At 41.5% G+C, this 18,398-nt stretch overlaps 1 pseudogene; it reads left to right on the top strand.

The window, feature by feature from the left end:
- Positions 1-11,167: 11,167 nt before the first annotated feature.
- LOC135701929 (uncharacterized) lies at positions 11,168-14,205 on the top strand (annotated as a pseudogene).
- The last annotated feature ends 4,193 nt before the right edge of the window (positions 14,206-18,398 follow it).

The raw sequence follows: 18,398 nt of genomic DNA, 5'->3' as shown, positions 1-18,398 counted from the left end.
TCGAACGGTACCTAAGAGTAATTGCACCCCAGCGTGTAAGTATTGCTGATGATAGTGGCAAATTACCAGCTCCGTGAACTTGTGCCTAGCTGGAAGAACAATCGGGTGCTTTGTTTGCTGCAATTCCTCGGAGTGAGCCAGTCTTCCACCGACCCGTAGGATGCCGTTTTCATCAATTTGTGGGTTGAACCACCGCAACGGAGAATTACGACCCACTGATACACCAGACGACAGCTTTCGGATCTCGTCCGAGAACGATTCCGCTTGAACTGACAGAATGATCGACCGTTCCGCGTGATGCAACTCGTTCGTTGTTAGACATCCTGATAGTTTTTCTGTTTCAGGGCACCGCAAGTTGTTCAGGAAGCGCAACCAGTATGCGGTCATCCGAATCAATTTCGTAAATGTGGAAAATTTTGATAAATAATCCGAAATGAACCCAGATTTCTTCGACGAAACACAAACCATCGCATTGCGTCGTCTCTCCAAATCCTTCTCAGTTGGGTTTTCTGCCGCCTTCGGCCATTTTTCCGGCGAATCCTTCAACCAGGTAGGCCCATGCCACCACAGATCGTTTTCTAGAATGTTGTTGGGCAAAATTCCACGGGATATTAGATCAGCAGGGTTCGTAGTTCCCGGAACATGCCTCCATTGTCTCCGTTCAGTCAGTCCTTGAATTTTCGCAACTCTATTGGCAACGAAAGTTGTCCATGTTCCTGCTGGTGATCTGATCCAGTGGAGTACGCAAGTTGAATCTGTCCAGAAATGAGCGCTACCTTCTACCTTCAGCGATTCTGCTACCTTTTCCCAGAGTTGGGCTGCCAGGAGTGCGCCACACAGCTCCAACCGTGGTAGAGATTGAACCTTGAGCGGTGCTACCTTTGATTTCGAAGTCAAAAGGTGCACCGAAACCGTACCATTTTGTTCTTGACTCCGAACATAGATTGTCACACCATAAGCGACAATAGAGGCATCCGAAAAGCAGTGGAATTCTACGGATACCGAACCTGGAGCAACCACACACCTTGGAATCCGCACATCGTTGAGCGAAGGGATTTGCTCGTGGAATGTTCGCCATTCCTTACCCACCGTCTCGGGCAGTGGGTCATCCCATTGTAGATTGTGGCCTTGTTCGTTCTTTAAGCACCAGAGCCGCTGCATGAAGATCTTTGCCGCTGTGATCGTTGCACCAAGCAGGCCCAGCGGGTCGAAAAGTCTTGCGATGAAAGCCAACACTTGTCGCTTCGTGAGGATTTGGAATGGCGTGAGTGGCGGAATGGTAAATTTGAACCGGAAGCAGTCTACGTTAGGAAGCCAAGTTAAACCTAATGTTTTTACTTCAGCATCTTGGTCCCAATCGATTCCATTTGAATCTGGAAGTGCTAGATTCTCAGTTGGAATGCCCTTGAGTACGTCTGGGCAGTTCGATGCCCACTTACGTAGTTTTAATCCTCCTCTGATCATCATTGCGTCTATTTGTCTCCTCAATTCGATCGCCGCTTCAACGTTGTCTGCTCCAGATATAACATCGTCCATGTAAACGTCTTCTTCGACCGTAAGTGCCGCTAATGGAAACTGCTTTCGTTCGTCGTTCGCTAGTTGTTGCAACGCACGAGTGGCCAGATACGGCGCGGACTTCGTACCATATGTCACCGTTAGTAACTCGTACGCCACTACCTTTTCATCAGGTGCTGTCCAGAGTATGCATTGAAGCGGTGTGTCATCCAGACTCGTCCAGAACTGTCGATACATCTTTTCGACGTCTGCTACGACCATCACCTGACGAACTCGACTACGCAGAACGATTGACCTTAAGTCTTGTTGAACTATTGGTCCAGCATACAGCGCATCGTTTAGGGATATTCCTGAAGATGTTTTGCAAGATGCGTCTAATACCACCCTCACCTTGGTCGTGGTACTAGACTCTTTGATAACGGGGTGATGTGGCAGAAAACACCGTTTAACTGTATGCTCTTCGCTGTCGTCCAATCTTCGCATGTGACCGAGCTCGAGGTATTCGGCCATGAAATCACAATACTGCTTCTGTAGACTTGGATCCCTTGCCAATCTTCGCTCCACAGCTCGCAACCGTCTTAATGCGATGTCTCGGGATTCACCCAGTTCCACCAAAACTTCGTTGTTCTTGGGGAGGGCTACTGTGTATCGCCCGTCGGATTCCCGCCTAACTGTACGCTGGAACTGCTCCTCACAGTGAGCTTCTTCAGGAGAGTATTTGTTGACGGCTCCTACTTCCTCGCAGGACCAAAACCGTGCCATTATCTCCTCGAGATTATCCGATACTGCCATGTTACAGACGTACTTAGTACCTTGGCTGGATGAAGTGACTTCGCCTGACACTATCCACCCAAAAACCGATTCCGTTAGTACTGGTAGGTCCTTGCCCAGCTGTATCTCCCTTCCAGACGGGAAGTAGCTGAAGAAGGCTTGGATGCCCAGAACCAAGTCAATCTTCCTTGACCGGAAGAACTCCGGATCCGCCAGTTCAATCTCTACCGGTATGTTCCATCCATTTGCCTGAACTGTAGATGTTGGCAGACAAGCTGTAACCTTCGGTAGGACGACAAATTCCATCGATCGAGAGTACGATGAAATCCGAGATCTGACGACAGCCTTGACTTTTCGAGTTGCCTTCGTGTTCGACTGTCCGATACCAAGAATCGATATGTTGGCCTTCTGACTGGAGACATTCATCAAATGGCACAGTTTTTCAGAGATGAAGTTACACTCGGACCCTGAGTCCAACAGTGCACGTGCTAGATAACGAGAACCTTGATCGTCCTCGATCGCAACGACAGCTGTAGGCTGAAGAACCTGCGATAAGAGACACTGTGCCGCGTTTGAAGAAGTAGATTCAACCGCTGAGGCATTCGCTGCCTTGGAGTTTGCAACACTGTCGTCCTGCTTAGCGCCTTCACCCGGTTTCGTTCTTCCGGATGATCCTTGGTTGCTGGAACTTACTTCTCCCTTGTAGCATAGCAACGAATGGTGCCGACCCTTACAATGCCGACAGGAAAACTTTGATGAACACTCTCGAGCAAGATGACCACGTTTGAGGCAATTACGGCAGAGCGATTGCGTACGTATGAGGGATTCCTTACTGGTCAGTGACATCTTCAAGAAGGCTGGACAAGTATGCAGTCCATGAATCTCCGCGCAAGAAGGACACTTAGCGTTGTTTCCTTGTACGGCATTATGGCTGACCCTTGTAGAGAACGGCTTTCTTTTTAGTTGTTGGAACTGTTCAACCTTCGCTTCCACCTTCGCAGGTAAGGCTTCAAGAATCTGCATTCTGCGTTGAAGAAACTCCTGTAGATCCTTTAGGGTGTCTTGCTGCTTCGTAGACGAATGTTCTTCCCACCCTCGTCGTGTGGCAGGATCGAGACGAGTGCTCAGCAGCTCTACCAGCAACAAATCCTTATAATCGGCTGGTGCGATGATTTGGTCTAACGTCCGAATCACACGGTCGAAACCATCCACCAATTTATGAAGATCCGTGATAGATTCCTTGCTAAGCGAAGGCAGCTTGATGAGCGCTTGAACTTGCTTCTTCTTCAAAAGTTTGTTGTTGTTGTAACGTTTTAGCAACGTGTCCCAAGCAACATGATAATTGTCTTTCGTGATCCTTAGCGGATCAATCAGTGCCTTAGCCTCGCCTGCTAAGCACCCTTTGAGGTAATGAAGTTTCTCTACATCAGGTAGATCGGGTTTTTCGTGAATCAGAGATGTGTAGAGGTCTCTAAAACTCAACCAATCGTCGATACTACCATCAAAGGATTGCAACTGGATTTGAGGTAGACGAACATGATCCATTACGCCATGTAGAGTGGCATCTGCAGTCCGCACTGTTTGATTTGACGAAGACCCTTCCTGCAATCCGTCAACCTTTTCAACCAGAAACGATTTCGCATCGTAGTAACGATTTTCAATCTCCAACTGCTCCCTTTGACTACCATCTTGCTCTGCATATTCCTCATGCGCTTGGATGTCCCAGATTGTTTCGCTAATTTGTACCCACAGTATATCTAACCGCTCAATACGAACATTAATTTGATTGGCAGAGGTTCCCTCTTTGAAGTTCTTAACATACTGACAAATATTGCTTAATGATAATTTGAGCCCCTTGAGTTTGGATGTTAAAACCTTCAGGGATTCGGCATTCCTGGTTAAGGGTTTTGTTGCCATAATTGCTGTCGTCACAGTACAGGAACTCGACCGAATGTCAGTTGATGAACAGGTTACTCCACTGGCAGTTCAGAAAGGCGAGAGAAAACGTAGATGTAGTATCCAAATTTGTCTACTTCGGCTGGGCATATACCGTTCACCTCACCTGTGTGAAGAAACAGTGGCACCTCCGAAGCCAAACAGCAAATCCAAATCGACACACCTCCAACGTTCGATCAGTAACTTCAGATTCAGAGTCAAACCAGTGAAATGCGAGGGAGTGAAGAAGCGAATGTAGTATACAAAATTGAAACTTCGGCTAGACATATACTGCTCAGCTCACCTATGAAACAGTAGCATGTAGCAGCAGCCGAGCTCAGAAGGCATCAAAATCGTCTCTTATGTTTGTATGCAGCGAATAGTACAGTACGAAATCGTCTCGAAAGTTCAAATCCAGTACAGCGGAGAAAAAATGACCAATGTAGTTTCACAAATAAGCCTGCCCCGGAAGGACATATACTTTGCCTCACCTAGAGCACTAAAGATGGTGCTGACGAATTAGCTTCAGTCCGAAAACCACAGTGAAACCTCAGGGATTGCGTCCATAAATGAGTTGACTCGAAACAGTCCAATGTGCATCGAAAGGGTAATAATTTATTGGTGTGGTATCCAAATCCAGCTTCGGCTGGGCATATACTTATAAGAGTAATTATTATATTTACCTGACCGCAAATGGCCGCTGCAATGCCCGAGCTCGAAGCAATCGTGGTGTCCTCCGTCGTCGCAAATAAATCGTAGTTGTGTCGTCGTTGCAGGTCCAATCGAATCGCATTGGATTGCATGCACCATGCACCGATCGAAGGAAGCGTTGTGAATCGATTCTTCGCAAACTGATTCACCAATGCCAATGTAGTGTCCGTCGATAGTAGGTCCTCATAGAAATTAAACAACAATATGCACAAATCGTAGGGTTGGCGTTAGTGGGGAATAGGCCAGAACTTCGGCTAGACATATACAAGTTCTAACATACCTGGAATGGTAGTAGAAAACGCTCTGGTTATTCTACAATCCTGATGAACAACCGATGTAGCCTTCGAAGTCCGTTTTCCCACTCGCTGATGAAGGTTGATGTAGCTGATGTCTTCACAGAAGAGGACGATGGCGGATAGATTGGGCGCGATTCAAAAGGACTATTGATGAGCAAGACGATGGCTGCTGACTCCTTTTCATGCAATCGGAATGGCCACAGGATCTATTCATGCACCGATGAGATGGCGACTGTTCCATTCAGGGCACTATGGAATGGCTCGAATGCTTTGTCCCAGGTTGGCCTTTTGATGGACGTTTATTGGCGCCGAGATCGTCGAGATTCAGTCCGCAGGTAGTGGAGATCCGGCTCGAAGGACCAGCTTATGTCGGAGACCTGTCCGACCGATTTGGTTTCGACCTCCACACGACCTTCACCAGAAAACGTACCTCCTTCTTGAACGAATCGTCCTTTGCTTCCTTGATCCTTATCCTTCCTGTCCTTATCCTTCCTGTATCCTTGTCATCGGCAGATCCTTCTTCACATGCAGCAAACACACTCTTCACACAATACACGAATTTATTTAAGCTTAACAAACGACACTACATTATTTATTCACTCGTACATTTATTCTTAAGGCTAACAGTAAACAATAAAAAAACTATAACAAGGGTTTGCCCCTTGTCACTGATCGCGACGACGGATCTATTTTTACTGACTATTCTCCCAGTTTTCTACACTCTCCTACCGATGACCATCAGACTGCCCGCACAGTAGTGGTAGAATTCCGGGAGCCCGTGTGAACCGGTGCACTACCACAACCGTAGTTACCACAGTAGTACACAACCGTTTAAATCGCTCGTGGAGTCCCTGCAATGCGGTGAGTGTGCTTGTTGCTGGCTGCATCCGTTGATTTGGTAATTATGTAACTCTCAGACAGAGGTTTTGCGGCCACTTTTTTGAGCTTTTCCCTTCAAGAAAGAATAAAAAATAAAGCTGCCATCTTGGATTCTTGAACTGTGACAATCATTGATTTCTGGTCTACTCGTTGTTTTCGTTCCGAAAATACCCATATTGTAGGATATTTAACAGTTTTTCAAAAACTGGAAGTAACCATCTTCACGCAAACCAAAAATCTATTACAATGAATGTTAGTTCCGTTTCCTATCATCTTCTGTTCATGAACATCGCAGCGAATGTTAGAAGTTGACCTTACAGGCGATGTAATGGTTTTTTGTCTTTTTCATTTCGTGTTCTATCTACGCTTTCGACTATACCAGTAAGCTTGTAGAACGACGCACATTGTAGAACATTGTACAACGACGCACGCACTTGCTTCGAATCTCTCCAGCAGAAAAAGCATACGAAGTCGAGTATGCGAGAAAATGAGCGCTTCATGTTTGCTTTTAGGCTATCCATATTCAGGAGCATGGAGAGAGCAGTGGAGAAAGCACAGGTCTCATAATCGAAGCGTTCTTGGTTCGAGTCCAGTCGGCAATCGGATTCTTATTTTTTTCGACATAACAAATTTACCTCACTAATACACTCTACATTTTTCGGTATCCAATTTTCTTGCATTGGACCGCAGCTAGGTATATCGCATCCTCGGTTCATGCGGTCTCCACTAACATCCTCTGATGATGAATCCCACATAATTGTAAGCGAATCTTACATCCCTCAGTTGGGTGTTGGATTTTAGAAATCCCGAAGCCGCCAACTTCCAAAATGGTGTTAACCATCGATTTTGGGCCTTTCTATGTATTTCTTTTTTTTTTTGCTTGATTTGTTTTCCGTCGATCTTATTTTTCGTATTGAACACCAATGCTACCGACGCCAGGAGGCAGCTCTCCCACACCTGAATTCTACCTATCAACTCATCAACTCATAGACCGGGGACCAACGGCTTTAGTTCCCTTCCGAAAGAAGGCGTGATCAGAGATGTTATGCCTCGAAAAATCCCGGTGGCACCAACTGCGATTGAACCCAGGCCCTTTGGGGTGAGAGGTAATCATACTTACCGGTACCGCTGGCCACATAACATATGTGGAACTCGGTCATAAAAAATCGACCCCATTTCAGTGATTTCAAGTGGTATAGTAGGACATCGATCTGTCAAACTGATTATACCAGCTGTAAAATAAGAAAGGAGGTCAAGGGGGTAGTTAATTCTATTAAAATATTTCTAATGAGGTTTTTAATTCTATCCCTTTTTAGCGCTCTTGAACTCATGTATTTGGATTGCCATATTAATTTACGTTCTTTATTTTTAATTATTTAGTTTAAATTATAAATATAAATTATCGTTTGCATAAAAAAGGAGATGTTTTTTGAAAATATTTTAAGCCATGACCTGCCACCTAAAAAGCGTCATTTAAGCTGTTATGGGTTAACTGTTTACAATTCAATTATGAAAGCGATGCGTATTGCGTTTCTGTAATTATTACCAAAACTTGGACTCCAATTTTTGTGTGGGTAATTTTTTTTTTTCGATTTTCTTTCTCTATGATAATAAATGCATGCACCATTTTATTCCATTAACATTTTTGTTGGAACTAATTGTATCAAACTTTGATTTCATTTCATTAAGAATGAGGAAAAAAAAGAACCGCAAAAATTTGGAGTTTATGCATTCAGTTTAAATCAGCAATATTTTACAGCAAGTGTCCTGGTTTATATATGTATAAGTATTGCAAATCTTAAGACGCTGTCAAAGTTCTACCGCCAGTATATAAAGAGCTGAATATTAATAAAAAACAAAGTTTGCGTTGAGAAATTGAAGTATATTTGCTGGCGATTCTTTAGCAAACCCCACACGCATCAATATATTGAAGCGAAGGGGAATTATTGACAATAATATTGATAATGTGAATTCAGAAATATTGTCAATCTCGATGTATTGACGTCAATATAGAATGTATTGACAATACGATTATTGTCAATAAAAGCAATCGTGTAGGGTTCACTTTTGAAGCCTTGTTCATTTGATAGCTGTAGTGGAACTTCTTCTTCGTGGAATTAATACGTAAAACAGACATACATTTCTTGGTATTGTGGAAAATATGCAGTGTTTTGTTGCATATTTCCATTCACAAGAATTTTACAAGAAGGATGATAAATGAAAGCGAGCGCTTATCGATATCTGTAATACCCAAGGTTTCAACCCTCTCTATTTATCTCAATAGCGTAAAATTGAATATTTCTGCTCAAATCCCAACATAAAGATCTACTGACTGGTAATCTACAGTATGATTAATTAACAATGCGCCTGATTGACTTCTGACCGACTTGAAAACACGCGTTAATAAATCCTTTGATAGGCCCCCTCTGCCCCAGAGCTAGTCTAAAAAGTATGGCCGCATTACCTTGACAATTAGCCTTTTCGGTCACTCTGTAACTCTTTAGTTCTATGGTAAAATCCCATAAGCAAACGTCAGTCTGTGCGAGAAAAATGTTAGACATTACCTTAACCTTTCACTCCAATGAAAAATCTCATGAGATCCTGTTAATCTTTGCATGAAGAGACGGTGGCTCGCTGGTACCATGGTGGAGTGAAGAGATAAGACAAAACCCGCTGGATTTCGGTATTTAACCATAGGAGTAAAGAGCTAGAAAGCCACCGTCAACGTCAATACTTACACGTTATTTCAAAACTACTCCAATTTGGGTAGAATTCTCCCAGATCGGTAACAACTGAACCTTCTCAAAAATGGGTAAACTATGTTAGGAGTGACACACTGACACATGAGCAACATTGACATGGATCCGACCGACGTTGTTCAATTGCTAACCTCCCAACATAGTTTACCCATTTTTTTTATTGGCGTCTTGCAGTGAGACTTTTCCAAGCTTTCGCCACCTACATTTCGAAGGGAGAACTACTAAAAGGAGGATAGTTTCCAAATTCTCCAAGTAAAGAAAATTTTGCTTGAACCGTGTAAGAAAACGTGTTTGCAAACTAACTGTTATTATTTCGGTATGGATCGGAGATGTTTTCATGGAAAATTATGCATAACAAGTTTGCACCCACAGGTAGAGATTACCTCCTGCGCAGCTGCATTTTTCGGTAAATGGTGAATATTTGCGATTTGCACTATGATGAAAGTGGAAATTAAGTGAATTTACTTTGGGAAGATTGTATCATGCTGGTGATAATGGAGAAATGGTTGTATAGGACGCCAATATTCAATAAATGTGCATTTTGGCCTTTTTAAGGTAAACATATTGATACTCACAATTTTCGACGGAAAACGCAACGGAACTTGATTTACTCAACACGCACCATACTATAAAATGGTGCTCGATGGTTTATAAAGTGATAACAAGCTGACAAATCATCTTTATTTTGAGTAATTGAGCAATTTATTTCTGTTTACATCATATGTACGATGCAGCATTGATGGAGCTGTGAAATGAAATGAATATATCTTATAAAAGTTCATCTGGAAAAGTCAAAGATGCACATCAGTCTGATCGTGAAAACATTTTCTTCTTCAATTCGAATGTTATATTGGAAGGATTTTACGCAGGCTTGATTTTTTTTTTTCCTTGGTTTGTTTTTCCGTCGATCTTGTTTTCCGTGCTGAGCACCAATGCTACCGACGCCAGGAAGGCAGCTCCCACACCTGGACCCTACCTATCGACCCATCAACTCATGAACCGGGGACCAACGACTTTACTTCCCTTCCGAAGGAAGACGTGATCAGAGATGTTATGCCTCAGAACATCCCGGCGGCGCCGACTGGGATTGAAGCCAGGCCTGCTGGGGTGAGAGGTAATCACGCTTACCACTACACCACCGGCGTACGCAGGCTTGATGAAAATTATGATTTAATGCTAATTTTCACGAATTTTATATGCAGTGGCGACATCTGCGTCGAGCTTTTACGGCAATTTTCCAATAGTTACATGGATTGACTTTAAATTACAAGATATTTACGAAAGAAGCCATTGCTTATGTTTCCAACATTGGCCCATATGAACGCTCAGTGTCAAATCACGAAAATTTAATTTTGACAGATCGATGTCCAACTATACCAGTTATACCACTCAGGAAACACAAAAAAGGGGTCAACTTTTAGTTAGCAGTTTTGCATGAAGTTCCACATATGTTATGTGCGCTGGGCCTCTCTATATCATATCCGATCTAAAAATACTATTATTGTAGGATAAATGAAAGATTTTCAAAAACCAACATCCAGGAACTGGACGCCAGCATCTTGGATTCCAAAATATCATCATTGATAGAGTTCCTGCTTCTACAGGTTTTTTTCGTTCCGACAGTACCCACATGGTAGGGTATTTGAAATGATTCTTCAGAAACCGGAAGTCATTCCAAAATGGCGTCAATCATCGATATCTGGCCTATACACGTCGTTTCCGTTCCAAAAATATCTATATTGCTTTTGACAGTTTTTTAAACAGTCGGAAGTCGATTTCTTGGATTTTAGAAAACTGAAAGCCCCCATCTTTGACAGTTTATAAAAACGTGCTACCGATCGTATGGTTACTTGAACCCCATGTAATTTTTGTTAATCATACCCAAACATTATTATTCTATGACAGGTGACCAGTGATGGAAATCAATGAGCAAAGAAAAATAACTCTGCACACAATAACGCAAATGGTTCATGAACCATATGAGCAGGATTGGTTCAAAATAATCTGAATCGGTTCATTCGATACATTTTTGTTTATCTGGTTCATAAACCATTTCTAACTGAGCTGCTTGAGTCTTAACTATTCATTACTTGATTCATTAGCCTCAATACATTGCGTGACACAGTCGTGAACCTCTTGTGAATGAATACTTAAAGCGAACTGTCAAAGAATCATTTCAGTTTAACGTGTTTTGTTCGCTACAGCTAAATATTTACGTAACCAGTTTTAGTTTTTCGTAAAAAGTAAAATAGCATGGTCGGAAATTTTACTGTCGATGATCAATCCGATTCTTCCATCACGATGGAGTCGGAAATGCAGTCTGAAGATGGCATTAAGTCTGGGGTAGATACTCAAGAGTCAAGTGGTATCAGCAGCCGGAAGAGGAGCTATGCCGAGTCAGCTGAATCGAAACCAACCAAAAAGTCAATCATATTGATGCATACAAAGCAAATCCTCAGAAACGACGCAAAAATGGTGGTTTGTACTCTAGAACCGAACTGTCCTTATGCTCAAAAAGTGTTTCGATCACAAAATTTCGACCGACATTTCCGTATGGCCCATTTATCGGCCTACAACTTGTTGTGTATTGCCTAAAGCCTCCTAAATAAAGCTAAATTAATTAATTAATTGTTGTGTATTGGAGAACCGTCAATAAAACCCCATGAAGCATCAGATCCTGCCATCACCGTCCGTATGTCAAAGCAGAGATTGATTGGCGGAGTAGTGAAGCTAGTTACCATCCATGGACTACCATTTGCATCAGTTGAGTGGGACGGCTTCCGTGATATTTTGGATCCTTTAGTCAAGCCATTCAATATCACCTTAAACCGACATAATATCACGGACTACATTAAAACAGCGGCTGAAGGAATAGATTGGCTTATCATACAAGAGCTAAAAGGAATCATACTTTCTTTAAAACTTGATATTGTTTCGAAAATGTATCGAAGTTTTTTGGGCGTGAACTGTCAGTATGTTTCAAGCAGCGGAATGATTATTAAGAGAACACTTGGTATGTGCTAATACTAGAACCAATTTTCATTTTATGAATTTTAACCTCTGTACAACTCAATTTAATTACAGGTATCATCGAGTTGCATGATCGGCATACCGGTCAAAATCTTAAAGAAGAGCTTAATAAGCTTCTGAAGCATTTTGAATTGGAAGTCTAGCAAATATTTTCAATAACGATCGACAATGCAACTAATATGGTTAAACTAGTTCGCCTATTTTCACAAGAAGCAGAAACTGTAGAACTAAACAATGATGATGGAATAATATCTGATCCGGAGTGGAATCTGGAAAGTGCTGAAGACGAAGAGGTAGAACAACTGAAAAACGAAGCGGAAGACGATACGCTTGAAACGACGCTTGAAACTGAGTCATACGAGTCACCCGAAGAACAGACATGGGCGAAGGTACTTGTAGATGCAACCACGGACGAGTTCGTTGCAGCCATTCGTTGTGGAGCCCATACAACCCAGTTGGTTGTTCATGATGTATGCCGTGAAAAACAATTCAGAGAAACCTTGAAAGAAATTCGAAAGAAAACGAAAAAATTCCGTTCAGCAGAATACAAAGCGTTCTTCGAAGCCAGCGAAGGTGCTTATCCCCCACTTCCTAACGAGACCAGATGGAACACCGACTATCGACTTATGCTAGCTTTGAAAAACGGAAAAAAGTTTTTCCGTAACTTGGGAAAACAATACACAGAACTTGGTAAGTATTTGTTTCTTATACACATGTATTTTATAAAATGTTCTTTTGAATGTGAATTTTTTAATGATTTTATTTCAGATCTCTCTAAAGAGTGGGCATTTATCGAAGAGTATGCAGTGTCATTCTCGCCACTTTTCAACTGCACCATAGCCGTTCAGCAATTACAGCTTACTTTGTCCGATTTTTATATTGAATGGATTCGCGCGTATGGTCGCGTATCAGGATTTGACGATGCTAACCGATTCAAGTCCCATATTATATCTGCCATGGATCACCGACAGCAAAAACTTTTTTGCAACAAAATTTTTCGTGCTGCCATTTATTTTGATCCAAGATTTAATTTCAATGGATCCAACCTGCTTTCTAATTCACAGAAAGAAGAAATCGTTGTAAGTATTGATGGTATTTAGGATCAATCTGTTTTGTCACGCGAAATAAGGGAAAATTCAACCCCCCCTCCCTGTTTTGTCTTATACCTTATACATTGCTTGTCACTCCCCCATGACGTACTAAATGGATCACCCCTTAATAGAATAGTTGATTTTAAGTCACAATCTAAAAAAACAGTTGAAAAATCAATCTTCTGTCAAATATAAAATGTAAATCAAAATTGAGTTTGAATTTTTCAATTTATATTTTCAGGAATTTCTTATGCAAACATTCAGTCGTATCAAACCCAGCACTCCTACATCTGTTTCAACAAGACCTTCCAATTCCAACAATGTATCGTCATCCTCCACACCGGAACAGTTTAGCTTGAATAATTATTTGACTAAAACTATTGGCGCAGGAACTCCCCAAAAAACACAGCAAACAACCCTTGAGTTGAAAATTCGCACAATTCAGTATCAACAACGGATTGATGCTGATCAAAAATTCAGTGTTATTGCTTATTGGTCAACAAAAATGTATGAAGAACCACAGGTTTGGGCGCTAGCGAAAATCGTTCTTGGAGTTCCAGCAACACAATGTTCTATGGAAAGAGACTTCAACTCGTTCGGTGCTGTTTTCACTAAAACACGTCATGCAATTTGCTCAGAAAATCTTCAAAACACTTTGAAAGTCAAAACGAACAGTGCTCTAGTACAACTAGCTTTATCACACATGTTTCAGAAGGACAGAAATGCCATGCTCAACAATCAATAGCTAACTCGCAAAGGGAATGCTGTGTCGAGATGATATACTTGATTTGATCCGGATTGATTTGAAAACAACATTATCAAATAAATATTTGCATATTTCTTTCGTTTAATCATTAAATTATCAACATCATAAATAAATTCGTACTAGAAGTATGCACACCTTATTCTTCTTCAGTTTCAATTGGGCCTTTCAATCGCTCTTATTTTTATCCAGTTTGCTCTTCTTTAACATTTCGTCCAGCTGCCCCGGTTTTGAATATCCGTTTCTTACATTTCTTACTCTAAACCTGGGTTTAGACAGGGCAAGTCAATTGATCAAGTCAGTTGAATTCAACTGACTTGAACGCGAATTGAACGTGTAAGCCATGCAATTCAACTGACTTGATCAACTCACTTGAATTGAACAAAGTTGAACCAGGCTCAACTTTTCAAGCCAATTGAATTCAACTGAGTTGATCATTTGACTTGCCTAGTCTAAACCCAGCTTAAGGTGCTCTGTTGAAGCGCTCATCCTGGGTCAGCTTTCCACTCTTAGCCTATCGCGTCCGTAGCTCGTTCTCCTGTCTTGTACGTTTTTTCCTATCTATCGGTCCAGCCTTGTCCGGATTCAATACCTGTTCGATCCGTACATAATCTGCACACAAAATAAACTTTAAATCCAGCCTTTCTATTGTTGTCTTCTCTCTTCCACTCAAACGCATCTTCCCGGATCGAAAAGGTACTGTTCTGCCGCATGAAATTCTTCAACGTAGCCAAAAAGAACAAATTCAGGCACTTCTTCGTCAAAAACCAGTGTAGGGGGAGGAGGGGCATAGTAGCCAGGTGGGGCATAATGAGCTTTCTGTACATTAACCTTGGATTTCTTATGTTTCGAAACAAATTAATTGGTCATTAATCATTACAATGGTGATATTGAACCTACTATAATTTTTTATTTCAAACAATTAGAGGTTTGGGACTGAAGTGCGGGATGCTCATTATGCCCCGTCTGTTCACTATGCCCCTCTTACCCCTATCTCTATTGAAAATGCTAAAGTTCCCGCTGAGTATCCGGTCTGCTTCGTCCACCACCAGAAACTGCGCTGTGTCCACCACCAGTACTACTGCGTATTGTGACCATTGAAATGGACCGCCAACCAACCTGGCAGGGCAACCACAATGCGCAAGATTAGGGCCACAGCGCCACCTCAGGCACTGGGCCTCCAGCAGCTGATCCGTTCCGTCGTTTATGACACATACATAGGCTGTCCGGCCACGAAAAACTGCACCGCGATCTAGTTGGCCAGTTCATGTAATTAGCACCAAGCACTGGTTGGTTCCTCGCTCAATTGCTGCAGAATTGACTTAGCAAAGGAAAAATTCTTGACGGAACCGATTTTGGCTGCGCCTGTGCCCGTCCAGGATGCGTGGGATACACGACTGATGGATCAGCGTTGCACGACGAAAATCTATGAAGTGGGGCCGGTGTTCATCTGTTCTGCTGTGAACAAAACAACAGATATTCACTAGAAATAAATATTGTCAGATAAGGCTTTATTTTAGAAATTTGATGTGTGTTACTATTTACTCGCTGCAGTAGCTCCTGTAACCAGCCAGTCCACAATTGCAGTTAATATAAAAAAAAAACAAATCGCAAGAAATCAAACATCCGACTCGCTTTGTTGATAAACACAAAATCAATACAGGGGTGCCATATGGATTAGTAGTACGTTTGTTAAAAATCTGTCATTTTTATTTCTCTAATATGAGTTAATTCGCTTTGTATACAAATTTTGATTAAAAATTCATATAATTTTAAATAAATTATTCAACCTGAACTGATTTTAAATTGCAGGAAATCACCGTTTTGATCACTAAGCAACAATCAGGCTAGCCAGTTCTTTGTACAGATTTGTTCAGTTTGATAAACTTCTAATAGGCATAACATCTCTGATCACGCCTTCCTTCGGAAGGGAAGTAAAACCGTTGGTCCCCGGTTCATGAGTTGATGAGTCAATAGGTAGGGTCCAGGTGTGGGTGCTGCCTCCATGGCGTCGGTAGCATTGGTGCTAAGCACGGAAAACAAGATCGACGGAAAACAAATCGAAGGAAAAAAAATCAAAGCCTGTCAAATTATCGAATCTGTCTTGGAATTTGCACAGAGAAATTAGTCAGAGTCTATTCAAAGCTTTACTATATAATCCAAAATGCCTACATGAACAAAAAAAAAGATTTTGATCATTAACCATTTTTGTCAATCCTACCAGAACTTTAACCTACTTTTGACAAAACGAATGCCCTAATAAAAATACCAATAAAAGAGAGCTTAACGACGTGTTCGGGGTATCATCCAAACCATTTGTGGGATAGTTTACCCATCCGCGATACAGTTCGTTTATGGTATTTGTTTATTAGGGTGGACAAAACGTATAAATAAACTCGTAAATAAAAGTATAACTCACTTTAATTCATTTCGCCATTGTAAAATTTACAAAAAAAAAAATCACTCTTGGTTTCGAAATTTAAACTAAAAAAAAACAATGCACGTGATTTTTAATTCGATGCTGCTGATTAACTTTCTGCAATAAAATGAGTTTAATACAAAGGTTATAAATTCAACTCGAAGTTATTTTGGAAGTTATTTTCTATGTTCGAAACATAGAATAGATAACATGCTTATGCTGTAGATCGACCAGTTTTCGAACAGAAATGTCAATATTTAAATTCTTCTCTGTCAGAAATAATCAAGGAGAGCAGTGTTAATCGATACCTTTCCATCTATAAAATTTTAACTAAATGTTTAAAAAAATCCCCAAATGGTTCAAATTCTAACTGCTGAAAGTAAAAAAAGATAATGAAAAGTCGCCAACACTGCTTCTTTTCATGCTACTAGCAGTGCAGGAAAGCTTTTGTAAATAAAACCTGATTCGATGTGCAAAAATGAACCCTTGAAAAAGTGAACCTATTGACAGCTGAATTGTTTTGATGTTCGGGAACCGAGTAGGGAAATGCTGCTCACGATCCGGAGAATCGAGTTGAATCAGCATCGCAAGCAAATGAGCAGCTTGATTATTTTGTGCATGAACGCCTCGAACTTCTGAGGTTCGCAGTAGTGTGGCGTGGTTCTCTGCTGTGTTTTGCATCGAAACATGTTCATTTACAGAGGCTTTCCAGCACTGCAGGTGACATATGAACAACATTGATGGTAGTTTAATACACATAGACCGTATGTGAGTGTTTTTACGAGAAAAATTACTGATTTTCGGGTTATTGGTATATTTTTACCCATTTAGATAAGAGATAAATCACCCAGCTTTCTTACCATTCATAGCGCAATCATGTTATGCGTCACACAAATACGATAAAAACCGCGACATTCGACAACATTGCAGGCGGCATCAAACACAAACTCATCGCGCACATCACTGACGTCTGGATCGCGAAAACTGGGTTGTCCTCGCATTATCCCCAGTCTCGATCTGCGGTAGTATAGCACATCTAGCCAGCCTCAGTGACATCGACAGCGACGATGACCACCGCCGATCCAAATACCTCTCAGGCGGCGGATTCCTTTTGTACTCCCAAGTTTCCCAGGTCACTCTGACTGCTTCTCATGTTGTGCAATGCCTGCCTGCCTACCTGCGGTGATCCCTTCCGTGCGGACAATATCTTCTTTAAATAGCTTTGATTTTATTGCAAATATCCATTAATGTTTGAGAAAATTATTTACAGTACCAATTAACATCGAGATTAAAGATGATACTGATGTTTTTCTATACTGTTCTTTCTTTTAAAATTACGCCGCGCTTCTTTCGCCGAGGTTCCGACAAAGCCATAACGATCAACCCCAACAACGGTTGCAACCTTTTTACGTCGCGGTGCGATCGGCATTCGTGAAGTAGTGCGCAAAAGAAGCACAGAAATATGTGTATCGCACACATCTTCAACTCAGAGAGAGAGAGAAACAGCCAGGAAGGACAAAAACCGCGGGAATGCGTCTCAATCTGCTTCACATTTTCGCAACTATTCTATTTATCTTGCCTATCCCCATTTGCCATTAGAGGGACCGCCGACCGTCGTCCCGCCGCCATCCTTTACAGCAGCATTGGAATCTATGAAGCTGGTACCAACCTCGAGATTACTCATCTACCGAGAAGCTCTATAGAAAGTGAACGAGCGGTTTTTACGTCGTCATCATCTAGAACTTTAGCGATAAAAATGCGATTAAAAGTCAATCCCCTCGTGTGTTTCACTGGCTCCGGTGGTATAAAGTTAATTGAATGACACGACTTTGTTGCCGCTGATGAGTGGCTCCTTCTGGCGAACATGATGAATCAATTTGAGTTCTTTTGATATAAAAATGTTACGATTATGGACAATCATGTGGGTAATGTTACATGATTTGCCTGAGCATGATCAATAAAATGTTGCACCCGCACAGATAAAAATTCTGAATTTTAATTGTGATGTAAACATTCATTCACGTAAACTTGTATTTCATCTCACGCAACCAAGCAACTAGTAAACAATGTTGTTTACAAAGATGGGCTTTTGTATACAATATTTGCTACATTACCTGAAATGTGTCAGAACTTTACAAGATATATAATGTAAACGTATATGATATGTGATGCTCCTTTTATGTGCGTCATATTGAACAGAAATTTACACAACTTTTTCAAACTGTGCGG

Source organism: Ochlerotatus camptorhynchus, unplaced genomic scaffold, assembly GCF_037179485.1.
Source record: "Ochlerotatus camptorhynchus isolate MF236.1 unplaced genomic scaffold, CSIRO-AGI_Acam_v1.1 ptg000180l, whole genome shotgun sequence".
Classification (NCBI taxonomy): Eukaryota; Metazoa; Arthropoda; class Insecta; order Diptera; family Culicidae; genus Ochlerotatus; species Ochlerotatus camptorhynchus.
This window is presented reverse-complemented; position numbering and strand designations above follow the sequence as displayed.